The sequence below is a fragment of the Lissotriton helveticus genome, chromosome 6, assembly GCF_964261635.1.
Source record: "Lissotriton helveticus chromosome 6, aLisHel1.1, whole genome shotgun sequence".
NCBI classification, from domain to species: Eukaryota; Metazoa; Chordata; class Amphibia; order Caudata; family Salamandridae; genus Lissotriton; species Lissotriton helveticus.
The window spans coordinates 540,461,910-540,476,769 of record NC_136067.1 but is presented as its reverse complement, the minus strand read 5'-3'; positions in this window follow the sequence as shown (position 1 = coordinate 540,476,769).

Sequence of the window (14,860 nt, the reverse complement as noted above, 5' to 3'; positions counted from 1 at the left end):
TTCTGCTCATATTATTTCACTCTCTCTACAGGCCAAAAACAGGCCACCTATATATAAGCAAGACATAACATTAATTTCTCATTACATGTAACATCCTGCTAATGTACCTTAGATCACACTGTGAGTGAAGCTTAATTCACCCATCAGTGTGATCTTAGGCACATGTCCACGATATTACATGTAATCTACCATGACTTTAAAAAACACTAACTTCCATATTTTTAAAGACATCAACTAAGCATATTATTCACCCACATCCATTTAAAATCAAGCTCGACTCACAGTGTGATCTTAGGCACATGACCAGCATGTAACATGTAATCTACCATGTCTGTCTCTGCAAGCAGTATATATGTTTCTGCTCATATTATTTCACTGTCTCTACAGACCAAAAACAGGCCACCTATATATAAGCAACACATAACATTAATTTCTCATTACATGTAACATCCTGCTAATCTGCCTAAGATCACACTGTGAATGAAGCTTAATTCACCCATCAGTGTGATCTTAGGCATATGTCTGTCCATATCTTTGTAAAAATTAAGTTGATAGCATTGCTGATTTACATTGAGTACAGACCATGCTTTGATTTGCTTGTCTAACTAGATTAATAAATGACACTGATTTGCAGTCTGGTAAAGTCAAATATATAAATCTTTCAGAGTCTATTGTAGTACTACTTGAAAAGGAGCAATTGTCGCAGTCATGCTGCCATTTATAAGAAAGGCCAAAAAGATTTTCTACATCTACACCTTCATCTTGCAAAACAACAAGCATATACATTAGAAATTCTTGACAATCTTGCTGAATATTCAGTGAAAATTGATTTAGACCAGAACATATGTCTAAAACATTTCGAATTTCAGAAACACTTTGTATTTTTGTTCTATCACTGCTACATTTCTGTAACACAGAATTTAATAAACAACAAAATGTTTGATCACGATTTTCAGCAATCTGTTCTTGTACAGTTTGGAGAAAAAACAACATTAATCTACCATGTCTGTCTCTGCAAGCAGTATGTGTGTCTCTGCTCATATTATTTTACTGTCTCTACAGACCATAAACAGGCCACCTATATATAAGCAACACATAACATTAATTTCTCATTACATGTAACATCCTGCTAATCTGCCTAAGATCACACTGTGAGTGAAGTTTAATTCACCCATCAGTGTGACCTTAGGCACATGTCCACGATATTACATGTAATCTACCATGACTTTAAAAAACACAAACTTCCATATTTTTAAAGACATCAACTAAGCATATTATTCACCCAGATCCATTTAAAATCAAGCTCGACTCACAGTGTGATCGTAGGCACATGACCAGCATGTAACATGTAATCTACCAGGTCTGTCTCTGAAAGCAGTATATATGTTTCTGCTCATATTATTTCACTGTCTCTACAGACCAAAAACAGGCCACCTATATATAGGGAACACATAACATTAATTTCTCATTACATGTAACATCCTGCTAATCTGCCTAGGATCACACTGTGAATGAAGCTTAATTCACCCATCAGTGTGATCTTAGGCATATGTCCACGATGTTACATGTAATCTACTACGTCTTTAAAAAACATGTACTTCCATATTTTTAAAGACATCAACTAAGCATATTATTCACCCAGATCCATTTAAAATCAAGCTCGACTCACAGTGTGATCTTAGGCACATGACCACCATGTAACATGTAATCTACCATGTTTGTCTCTGCAAGCAGTATATATGTTTCTGCTCATATTATTTCACTGTCTCTACAGACCAAAAACAGGCCACCTAAATATAAGCAACACATAACATTAATTCTTCATTACATGTAACATCCTGCTCATGTACCTAAGATCACACTGTGAGTGAAGCTTAATTCACCCATCAGTGTGATCTTAGGCACATGTCCACGATATTACATGTAATCTACCAAGACTTTAAAAAACACAAACTTCCATAATTTTTAATACATCAACTAAGCATATTATTCACCCGGATCCATTTAAAATGAAGCTCGACTCAGTGTGATCTTAGGCACATGACCAGCATGTAACATGTAATCTACCAGGTCTGTCTCTGAAAGCAGTATATATGTTTCTGCTCATATTATTTCACTGTCTCTACAGACCAAAAACAGGCCACCTATATATAAGCAACAGATAACATTAATTTCTCATTACATGTAACATCCTGCTAATCTGCCTAAGATCACACTGTGAATGAAGCTTAATTCACCCATCAGTGTGATCTTAGGCATATGTCCACAATGTTACATGTAATCTACTAAGTCTTTAAAAAACATGTGCTTCCATATTTTTAAAGACATCAACTAAGCATATTATTCACCGAGATCCATTTAAAATCAAGCTTGACTCACAGTGTGAACTTAGGCACATGACCAGCATGTAACATGTAATCTACCATGTCTGTCTCTGCAAGCAATATGTGTGTCTCTGATCATACTATTTCACTGTCTCTACAGACCAAAAATAGGCCACCTACATATAAGCAACACATAACATTAATTTCTAATTACATGTAACATCCTGCTCATGTGCCTAAGATCACACTGTGAGTGAAGCTTAATTCACCCATCAGTGTGATCTTAGGCACATGTCCATGATATTACATGTAATCTACAATGACTTTAAAAAACACGAACTTCCATATTTTTAAAGACATCAACTAAGCATATTATTCACCCAGATCCATTTAAAATCAAGCTCGACTCACAGTGTGATCTTAGGCACATGACCAGCATGTAACATGTAATCTAACATGTCTGTCTCTGCAAGCAGTATGTTTGTCTCTGCTCATATCATAATCTACCATGACTTTAAAAAACACTAGTTCCCAGGTCTGACAGTGACCATAACGTACTCTCACTGAGATTTAAATGGATCTCGGTGAATAATATGCTTAGTTGATGTCTTTAAAAATATGGAAGTACATGTTTTTTAAAGACATAGTAGATTACATGTAACATCGTGGACATGTGCTTAAGATCACACTGATGGGTGAATTAAGCTTCACTCACAGTGTGATCGTAGGCACATGAGCAGGATGTTACATGTAATGAGAAATTAATGTTATGTGTTGCTTATATATAGGTGGCCTGTTTTTGGTCTGTAGAGACAGTGAAATAATATGAGCAGAAAAACACATACTGCTTGCAGAGACAGACATGGTAGATTACATGTTACATGCTGGTTATGTGTCTAAGATCACACTGTGAGTCAAGCTTGATTTTAAGTGGATCTGGGTGAATAATATGCTTAGTTGATGTCTTTAAAAATATGGAAGTACATATTTTTTAAAGTCATGGTAGATTACATGTAACATCGTGGACATGTGCCTAAGATCACACTGATGGGTGAATTAAGCTTCACTCACAGTGTGATCTTAGGCACATGAGCAGGATGTTACATGTAGTGATAAATTAATGTTATGTGTTGCTTATATATAGGTGGCCTGTTTTTGGTCTGTAGAAACAGTGAAATATTATGAGCAGAGACACATATACTGCCTGCAGAGACAGAAATGGTAGATTACCTGTTACATCCGGGTCGTGTGTCTAAGATCACACTGTGAGTCAAGCTTGATTTTTAATGGATCTGGGTGAATAATATGCTTAGTTGATGTCTTTAAAAATATGGAAGTACATGTTTTTTAAAGACATTGTAGATTACATGTAACATCGTGGACATGTGCTTAAGATCACATTGATGGGTGAATTAAGCTTCACTCACAGTGTCATATTAGGCACATGAGCAGGATGTTACATGTAATGAGAAATTAATGTTATGTGTTGCTTATATATAGGTGGCCTGTTTTTGGTCTGTTGTAGAGACAGTGAAATAATATGAGCAGAGACACACATACTGCTTGCAGAGACAGACATGGTAGATTACATGTTACATGCTGGTCATGTGCCTAAGATCACACTGTGAGTCAAATTTTATTTTAAATGGATCTGGGTGAATAATATGCTTAGTTGATGCCTTTAAAAATATGGAAGTACATGTTTTTTAAAGACATGGTAGATTACATGTAACATCGTGGACATGTGCCTAAGATCACACTGATGGGTGAATTAAGCTTCACTCACAGTGTGATCTTAGGCACATGAGCAGGATGTTACATGTAATGAGAAATTAAGTTTTATGTCTTGCTTATATTTATATGGCCTGTTTTTGGTCTGTAGAGACAGTGAAATAATTAGAGCAGAGACACACATACTGCTTGCAGAGACAGACATGGTAGATTACATGTAACATCCTGGTCATGTGGCTAAGATCACACTGTGAGTGTAGCTTGATTGACCCATCAGTGTGATTTTAGGCACATGACCAGGATGTTATATGTAATCTACCATGTCTTTCAAAAACTTGTTCTTCCATATTTTTAAAGACATCAACTAAGCATATTTTTCACCTAGAACCATTTAAAATCAAGCTTCAGTCACAGTGTGATATTAGGCACATGACCAGCATGTTACATGTAATCTACCATGTCTGTCTCTGCAAGCAGTATGTGTGTCTCTGCTCATATTATTTCACTGAGACACACATACTGCTTGCAGAGACAGACATGGTAGATTACATGTAACATGCTGGTCATGTGCGTAAGATCACACTGTGAGTCAAGCTTGATTTTAAATGGATCTGGGTAAATAATATGCTTAGTTGATGTCTTTAAAAATATGAAAGTACATGTTTTTTATAGACATGGTAGATTACATGTAACATCGTGGACATGTGCTTAAGATCTCATTGATGGGTGAATTAAGCTTCACTCACAGTGTGATATTAGGCACATGAGCAGGATGTTACATGTAATGAGAAATTAATGTTATGTGTTGCTTATATATAGGTGGCCTGTTTTTGGTCTGTTGAGACAGTGAAATGATATGAGCAGAGACACACATACTGCTTGCAGAGACAGACATGGTAGATTACCTGTTACATGCTGGTCATGTGCCTAAGATCACACTGTGAGTCAAATTTTATTTTAAATGGATCTGGGTGAATAATATGCTTAGTTGATGTCTTTAAAAATATGGAAGTAAGTGTTTTTTAAAGACATGGTAGATTACATGTAACATCGTGGACATGTGCCTAAGATCACACTGATGGGTGAATTAAGCTTCACTCACCGTGTGATCCTAGGCACATGAGCAGGATGTTACATGTAATGAGAAATTAATTTTATGTCTTGCTTATATTTAGGTGGCCTGTTTTTGGTCTGTAGAGACAGTGAAATAATATGAGCAGAAACACACATACTGCTTGCAGAGACAGACATGGTAGATTACATGTTTCATGCTGGTTATGTGTCTAAGATCACACTGTGAGTCAAGCTTGGTTTTAAATGGATCTGGGTGAATAATATGCTTAGTTGATGTCATTAAAAATATGGAAGTACATTTTTTTAAAGACATGGTAGATTACATGTAACATCGTGGACATGTGCCTAAGATCGCACTGATGGGTGAATTAAGCTTGACTCACAGTGTGATCTTAGGCACATGAGCAGGATGTTACATGTAATGAGAAATTAATGTTATGTGTTGCTTATATATAGGTGGCCTGTTTTTGGTCTGTAGAGACAGTGAAATAATATGAGCAGAGACACACATACTGCTTGCAGAGACAGACATAGTAGATTACATGTTACATGCTGGTCATGTGCCTAAGATCACACTGTGAGTCAAGCTTGATTTTAAATGGATCTGGGTGAATAATATGCTTAGTTGATATCTTTAAAAATATGGAAGTACATGTTTTTTAAAGACATGGTAGATTACATGTAACATCGTGGACATATGCCTAAGATCACACTGATGGGTGAATTAAGCTTCCCTCGCAGTGTGATCTTAGGCAGATTAGCAGGATGTTACATGTAATAAGAAATTAATGTTATGTGTTGCTTATATATAGGTGGCCTGTTTTTGTTCTGTAGAGACAGTGAAATAATATGAGCAGAGACGCACATACTGCTTGCAGAGACAGACATGGTAGATTACATGTAACATGCTGGTCATGTGCCTAAGATCACACTGTGACTGAAGCTTGATTTTAAATGGATCTGGGTGAATAATATGCTTAGTTGATGTCTTTAAAAATATGGAAGTACAAGTTTTTTAAAGACATGGTAGCTTACATATAACATCCTGGTCATGTGCCTAAAATCACACTGATGAGTTAATCAAGCTTCACTCACAGTGTGATCTTAGGCACATGACCAGGTGTTACATGTAATCTACCATGTCTGTCTCTGCAAGCAGTATGTGTGTCTCTGCTCTTATTATTTCACTGTCTCTACAGACCAAAAACAGGCCACCTAAATATAAGCAAGACATAACATTAATTTCTCATTACATGTAACATCCTGCTCATGTGCCTAAGATCACACTGTGAGTGAAGCTTAATTCACCCATCAGTGGACTAGTTGGACCCTAGGGACCCTCAGGATGGAAGGGGAATTTTTTCCCCAACTTAAAACGTGCCACAGGGCCTGTTTGCACAGTGGTGAAGGGAGGGGATAGTGTAGGAAAGTGACTCTATATATACTGGACCAAAGTAAAATCAGTCGAACTACGAATTCGTATTTACTCACCTGTTATCAGGGTAGACCTCAGTGCTGCATCTTTAAGCCCAGTACTGATCCTGAAAAGTAATTCTAACCGTGCTTACCAGTAACTTGAATTTCCTTCCATAGGATATCATTGCCTGCTTTTTGCTGAAAAAGTTTCTAAGTGTCGATTTTTGAAACTTACAAATATTCCTCTAAAATCAGCTGAACTATATATTCCGCTTTACTCACCTGTTATCAGGAGAGATCTCAGTGCTGCATCTTTAAGCCCAGTACTGATCCTGAAAAGTAATTCTAACCGTACTTACCAGTAACTTGAATTTACTTCTATAGCCTAACATTGACTGGTTTTACTTAGAAATTCTTCTAAGTGTGGAGTTGTGGAACGTTAAAATATTCACCTAAAATCATCCGAATAATGAATTCCGATTTACTCACCTATTATCAGGAGAAAACCCAGTGCTGCATTTTTTAGCCCTGCACTAACCCTGAAAAGTAATTCTAATCATATTTACCAGTAACTTGTATTTCCTTCCATAGGAATCCATTGCCTGGTTTTCACCAGAAAAGTTTCTAAGTGTATATTTTCACAAACTACAAATATTCCTTAAAAATCGCCTGTATGACTTAAACACATTCTTTCAACTGTTTACAGGAGATGCACCAGTGCTGGATCCAAGATCCACCACTCAGTAAGAAACATTAACGATAATACTACTTATCTGCTAAGTGAATTTCCTCCCGTTGCATTGGATAACATTGGTGATTCTATGTGAAAAAGTTTCTGTCAACTTTTAAAATACAATAATATTCCTTACAAATCACTACTGTAACCAAAACGCTTTTACTCAACTGTTTACAGGAGATGTCCCAGGACTGAATCTAGGATCCAGTCCTGTGATTAGAAAACGAATCCATAAAGAAACTGATTGCATTTAACTAGAAATTCCCATTGAGCTCAATGTTGCATTGTGTTTGAAATTGTGTTGCCCATTGCAACAACTGTAACTACTATACTTAAAAGTCTATTGCCTATTTGCAAAGTATTTAAACTAAAGTAATTCATTCTGAGATAGTATATTTTGCAATGTAATGTATAATGTAATTATAATGTAATTTAAAACATAAACTATCTAAAAATAAATAGTTTAAAAAAATGTAGTAAATCAGTATCAAAACAATAAATATAACAATTAATACATTTAAAAATTGTCATTTAAAAACCTTTGAAATTCACTGAAAAAACCATAGGTTTCAGACATGTTATAGTTAGGTATTAGCATTTAAAAAACCTTCGAAATTCACTGAAAAAACATAGGTTTCAGACATGTTATAGTTAGGAATTAGCATTTAAAAAACCTTAGAGATTCACTGAAAAAAACCATAGGTTTTAGTGGTGTTATAGTTAGCTGGACATTTCACTCTTACAAAACCATTTAAATTCCTCCCTTATAGTTAGTTGTACTAAGTATAACTCGTGCGTCCGCAATCCACTGCTGATGATGTCACATATTACATTATTCATGACATGGTCAGTGACATCACTGATGACATCTCAAATGACATCACTGATGACATCATCCATGTGACAATCTGATACAGCTCATCATACACTCGTGTAACCTTTCAACACTCATTATAAAATATGGAGTACCATATTTGAAACCATTGACACACCAATACAAGTTACTAAAACCCCCCTCAGTGATTCCTACATCTACACACACATCTAAACACATACCTCTAGATTCACTCATACATGTTAACAAAGATAAATAGAACACTATTACATATACTTATACACCTACATTGACGTTACACACCAGCATTCATCTTATTCACTTATGCAGTCATCCTACTCACTTATGCACACAATTGATCATACTTACATTTACTAAACTACACACTTATACAACCACCACTTTATTTATTCATATAGAATGTAACTCACACTTAGGGGCCGATTAGGATGGCGGACGGACTTGCGTCCGTCCGCCACCCCTGAGTAGGAGGGACCGTCTGCATGGGCAGCGGCGGTCCCTCCATGGCAATTAGGATGTGACCGCCACCCTGGCGGTCACATCCTGTATGTTTTACATTGCGGCGGGTGCAGCTTGAAGCAGCACCCGTCGCAATGTAAAAAACGAAAGCTGTGCATTTGCATGCACAAAGCGGCAGGCACCGTGCGGTGCCTGCCGCTTCGTGCACGCAAAGGCAGGGGGGTACCATAGGTACCCCCCATGTGCACCCCCCACGCAGCTTTCACCCAGGGGGCCCGCAACGGGCCCCCAAAGTGATTGTCCGTATGCTTTTCCACGGCGGAAAAGCCGCCGCGGAAAAGCATTACTTTCCCTACATCCTAATATGGCTGGCGGTGTCTGATAGACGCCGCCAGCCATGTTAGTGCTTTTCCGCCGTGGTCGCCTTCCGACCGCGGCGGAAAAGCGGCGGACACATTGTGAGACCCACCAGCCATCCTGATTTGGCGGTGGGTCTTTCAGGCCTCCTCGGCGGATTTCCCGCATACTCCGGGCCGGCGGTGGCTTCCGCCGCCCCGGAGTATGCGGAAATCCGCCATCATAATGACCCCCATAGTGTGTTATAAAATCACTATTACAAGTATACAGTTTTCGATACAGTCCCTCATACAATCACTGATTCTTATGTATTTCCTTATTTATACACAACAACTTGCACATACACTGCCTTTTATATTTCTAGTTTGTTGGACATATATCATTGAGAAATATATTTACTCATCACCACACCCATAAAGAGATTCACTCACCCAAACAACTGTTTCTACATACAGTCTTAACCTCATATACCTACTAAATCAACTATTTACACATCGTTGGACAGTCACACACTTCCCACCCAACCACACACACTTTCACTATCCCATACAAATACTCACTTAACTAATTAATAACTAATATAGACTTTCACATAGCTAGTACCCAACTTATGTTGTAGTTTACACAACAAGAGATAGAGTGATACAGGTATTCACACAGTTTAATCACTATCCCATATATTTAGTGAGACACTTTAAATTAGTCAATTAGGCAGTCAATCACAGTGCTACTAAATCCTCCATCCAGACACTGATACATCCACTCAGTCTTCAATGCAGATTGCTATATAAATAATATTTAAGTATCGAACCAAACCACATTCACTGGATGATGTCATCAGTTATGTCATCAGTGATGTCATTTGAGATGCCATCAGTGATGTCACTGACCATGTCATGAATGATGTAATATGTGAAATCATCAGCAGTGGATTGTGGGCGCACGAGTTATACTTAGTACAACTAACTATAACTGAGAAATTTCAATGGTTTTGTACGAGTGAAATGTCCAGCTAACTATAACACCCCTAAAACCTATGTTTTTTCAGTGAATATATATATATATATATATATATATATATATATATATATATATATATATATATATATATATATATATATATATATAACCTACTGGCGGTCGCCAGTAGGTATATATAGTTAGGATTTTTTCTCTATGGGATTTTTGAAAATTCTATGTCTAATAACTTTGGCGTTTGTGGACGGAATTGGCTGAAATTTTCAGGAAAATGGAACATTTTGTTTCTGAGCAGCCCCTGGAAATTTGGGGGGGTTCGTCAAGGGGTGGCCGAGAAAAAAGGGGGGTCCCAAAACGTGTTTTTCCCATGTTAATTTCCATAGGGCGGTTGGCCTCACTTTTAGGCCGAACGGCTGAATGGATTTGCACGAAACTTGGCAAAATTGTAGAGACTGTTAGACCGATGTGCCTTTGCTAGGTCTCAATATATGTGCTCCAGTGGATTTTGAGAAATTAACGTTCAAAAAAAGATATATATCTGTAAGCGCGCCCCAGGCAGCGCTCCGGTTCGCGTACCTGACGCGTAATGGAACTTCGCGTTGCGAAGCTGATTGGCTCTCCGGTGTCTGTCAACATTCTAAACAGTCCGGAGCGGCCGCCATCTTGTCTCTCGGTAGGATCGAGAGACAAGAGGAGGCCAAAACAAAGGGGGAAATGACCATAAGGGGGCATAGTAGATCCTCCCTGACCCCCTAGGTTTGATGTGGAGGCTTTAAAAGGGCCCCGCAGTGCAAAAAAAAAAGAAATGTGTTTTTTTGCGTGGGGAGCGCCCGGTCCGCGAACCGGGAAGCGTTCTGGGGAGCGTACTATAAGGAAAAAAGAATGATAGACTTTTCAAATACTGTATGTTAATTGATTGTTGGTTTTGTTGATTATTTTTTAATTTCTTTATTTTTTAAGCAATTATTTATTATTGTGATTGTGTTTCAAAATTTAATAACATTTCTAACATTTCACTGTCTGAAATGTCGTCATTTTCATTGAACATAGCTTGTAATCTCTGAGTGTGTAAAATGTCCTCATTTTGAAGGAGGTCATCTACTGCTTGCACACATTGCAGTAGTTCTTGGTCCCAAGTTTCATCCATAAATTCTATATAATTTGGATCAATTAATTCTTGGCTGCTCTCTTGCAGGACAATTTGAAATGAAACTTTCTGTTCGCTTTCCATGTTGCCTGAAATTTGGATAAAAAAAATATATATTAGTAGAGATAGGGCACTGTTGGGATTAATTTTAGATAGGCAGTTTTTATCAGTGAATTTATCTTTGGGCAGTGTATAGTATCAGAGTGGAAGTAGGAATATAAAAAAGTGTATGTGATTTAACGTAAGTAAATTCATAATTATACAAGAGAAACCTAACTCTATCCATAACTATAACAGAGAAGTCTATCTAAATCTATAACTACTACAGAGGGATAGTTTATAACTATCAGAAAAAGTTTACCATATTAACTGATAGTGCACAATATACTTCAGTTTTTAAAATAACAACTTACCTTTACAAAGAAGTTGAAGTGATTAGTGAAAATCCAATTGAAATGTACACCAGGAAGTAGTAGTCAAAATGGCTGTGTTTCCTTCTCTTCCTTTATATATATTCAGGTATATAACCAATCAAATGTCAGGTAAAAAAAGTAGAAAATGAAAGTAATATTTTCATTGGTTGTCAATTCCAACACTTCAGATGTGTTTTGTGAAGTAATTTACCTCACGGTATTTAGAGAGGTCTACAGGCTAAATGGCTAAATGGAATTTCAATCAAATTTGTGAAAATGATAGGGATTGGTATGTAGTATGAGCTAATCTATATTTGGTGAAAGTGTCTCCAGTCGTTTTTCTGTAAATTACTTTCCCACCTTTTTTGATGGAGCGCTTCCCGGGGAGCGCCCTGGTACGCGAACTGGCGAGCGCCCCGGTACGCGAACCTGAAGCGTTACGGGAGTCCACCATTTTGTGTTTCGGTCGAATTAAGATACAAGATGGAGGGCAACTAATGTTCAGAATGGGTAGAAGGGGGCACGGTAGACTTATCTTGACCCCCTAGGTTTTCTGAGGGTGGCTGAGGAGGCCCATATGTGCGGAAAAAAAACATTTTTTTAAAAATTTCGCGAGGTTAGCTTCCGGTCCGCGTACCGGGTAGCGCCCCGGGGAGCGTACTTTGTTGAAAATTAGTGAAAAAAGTTAGAGTAAAATAATAATTGTGAGTGATCAGATGTAGGGTAGCTCTGAGAAGAGCTTTTGGGTTTATGGTACATTTAGGTACTTATAAGTAGGTACCAATGCACAGTCTTAAATTCAGAATGAAAATTCTGTTGCCCTCATCTGAGAAGTGAACTCCATCTCCTCTGTAGATATCTTGCATGTAGTAACACAAGTTATTGTTGTACAAGGAGCCCATTCCATGGTCTCTCATGTAAGCTGAAACAGATTTGTTTACATGCTTCCTCGACTTCTCAATTTGTGGACAAAATTGGTTCGACCACCTCCATTTCTGTCTTTGGCATATATTTGAATATACCAAGGCAGTCTGAGGAAAAAGTGCCATTAATTGCTCAAAGGTGTCCTTTAAAAGCATTTCCAGACCTACCCCAGTCAAAGTGCCCAAGTCATTACCTCCACAGTGCACAATTAACAGATCAGGTTTTGGCAAATGCATAAAGGTTTTCACCAATGGTATCAATTGGTGACATTTTAATCCTCTGTGGCCAAACCACTTAATTTCCACATCTTGTAAATTGAGGTTAGGTAAATTTCTGTTATAAGCAGACCTCTGAGCCCAGTAGATGTAACTATGTCCAACAATCCAGACAGAAAACATGGTGAGAGAAGGTTCTGCTGCAGTCAGATGAAGTGTGGCAATGAAATGGCAGTTGAAAAAATAAGAGTTTAAAATGAAAAAAACTGTGGAGTTTCTGTGTTAATGAAGCAGTAACAGTGATTGGTGGATTTTGATTGCTGAAAACAGAAAGTTAGGGTGCATGGATGAGTTCTTTGAAAGATGTATTTTGAGTGGTCAAGAAAAAATCATTAAATGAAAGATTGCACTGGATATGCAGGTGCACTGAGAGTTCAGAGTTCAATTGAAACATTGTTGTATGAACTTGCAAACACCAGAGGTCTTCCAAGAGGTGGTTGCTATGCAAAAAAGGCAGAGAGGGCAGAGGGGGGAAGGGTTTTGATTTGAAAAAAGTGAGGGAAGAGTTTTGATTGGGTGACATGAGAGATATGTGTGAAGAATTACAGCATTTCTGTGCTTTTGATAGCTGCAGACTCTGGAGTGCATACCTTTTGCTCTGCTAAAGACAAAGAGGTGTGTTTCTGAGACTGTTTTGAAACTCATAAAGTATTTGCTAAGGTGAGAAAAGATTTATTTAATTTAGATAGATAATAGTGTGCTTTAAGGAGAAAATTATGAAGAAAGTTGTGTTTTTAAAGTGTTGCTTTGCCTCAAGTGTTTTACAAATAGATTTTGTTTGTTTGAGAAATTGTAATTGGAGAAAATGTGAAGTATTAGTACTGACAGGGTGTTTTTGTGCATAGGAGCTGTGCAGTGTTTTCAAATTATGACTTGAAAATCGTTTTTGAGGAAAAGGAATGCTTTTAACATTTATGAGAAGGACATAATGGTGTCTGCTTCTTTATAAGGCATTGGAGTGTCTCTGATGTTATTTTTCCCATTTTAATGTAAGACCTTTCCCCGTGGTGCAAATTCCTTGTAAATATGCTCCCACCTGTGCTTGGCAAATTTAGATTTTGAATGTTTGAGTTACATAGCCATGTTAAAAGTGACCCTAAAATGCTGCAAAGGCAATCAAAAAACGCTTCCATGTGTCTTAAGGACATTTTAAGTCATTTCCCCATGTGCAGTCTTTTCAAATTATGACTTGAAAATCGTTTTTGAGGTAAAGGAATGCTTTTAACATTTATGAGAAGGACATAATGGTGTCTGCTTCTTTATAAGGCATTGGAGTGTCTCTGATGTTATTTTTCCCATTTTAATGTAAGACCTTTCCCCGTGGTGCAAATTCCTTGTAAATATGCTCCCACCTGTGCTTGGCAAATTTAGATTTTGAATGTTTGAGTTACATAGCCATGTTAAAAGTGACCCTAAAATGCTGCAAAGGCAATCAAAAAACGCTTCCATGTATCTTAAGGACATTTTAAGTCATTTCCCCATGTGCAGTGTTTTCAAATTATGACTTGAAAATCGTTTTTTGAGGTAAAGGAATGCTTTTAACATTTATGACTAGGACATAATGGTGTATGCTTCTTTATAAGGCATTTGAGTGTCTCTGATGTTGTTTTTCCATTTTAATGTAAGACCTTTCCCCGTGGTGCAAATTCCTTGTAAATATGCTCCCACCTGTGCTTGGCAAATTTAGATTTTGATTGTTTAAGTTACATAGCCATGTTAAAAGTGACCCAAAAATGCTGCAAAGGCTTTAAAAAAACGCTTTCATGTGTCTTAAGGACATTTTAATTCATTTCCCCATGAATGTAGGTAGGCCTCACCTTAAACAAACCTCTGGATAGGCCACACCTTATCGTCATCCTGAATTAATCATTTAAAATGCTAGGGACAGATTTATGATAGGTGTATGCCTCTTTTGCGCCACTGCGCGTCACTTTTGTGACGCAGTGGCGGTGCAAAAGATTTGCTATGTGGCGACAAAATTACAAATTGATGCATCTAGGCAGATGTGTCATGCTGTAAAAAAACCGTGCCACATGAAACCGATGCAGCAGTGATGCAAAAGATGGACCATGTTGCAAGACAGGCCTCACTTCATCTCCAACAAGATAAGAAGCTTAGGGATAGATTTATGATGACTGGTGCATCCCCAGGGATGTGCCAGTCATCCTGC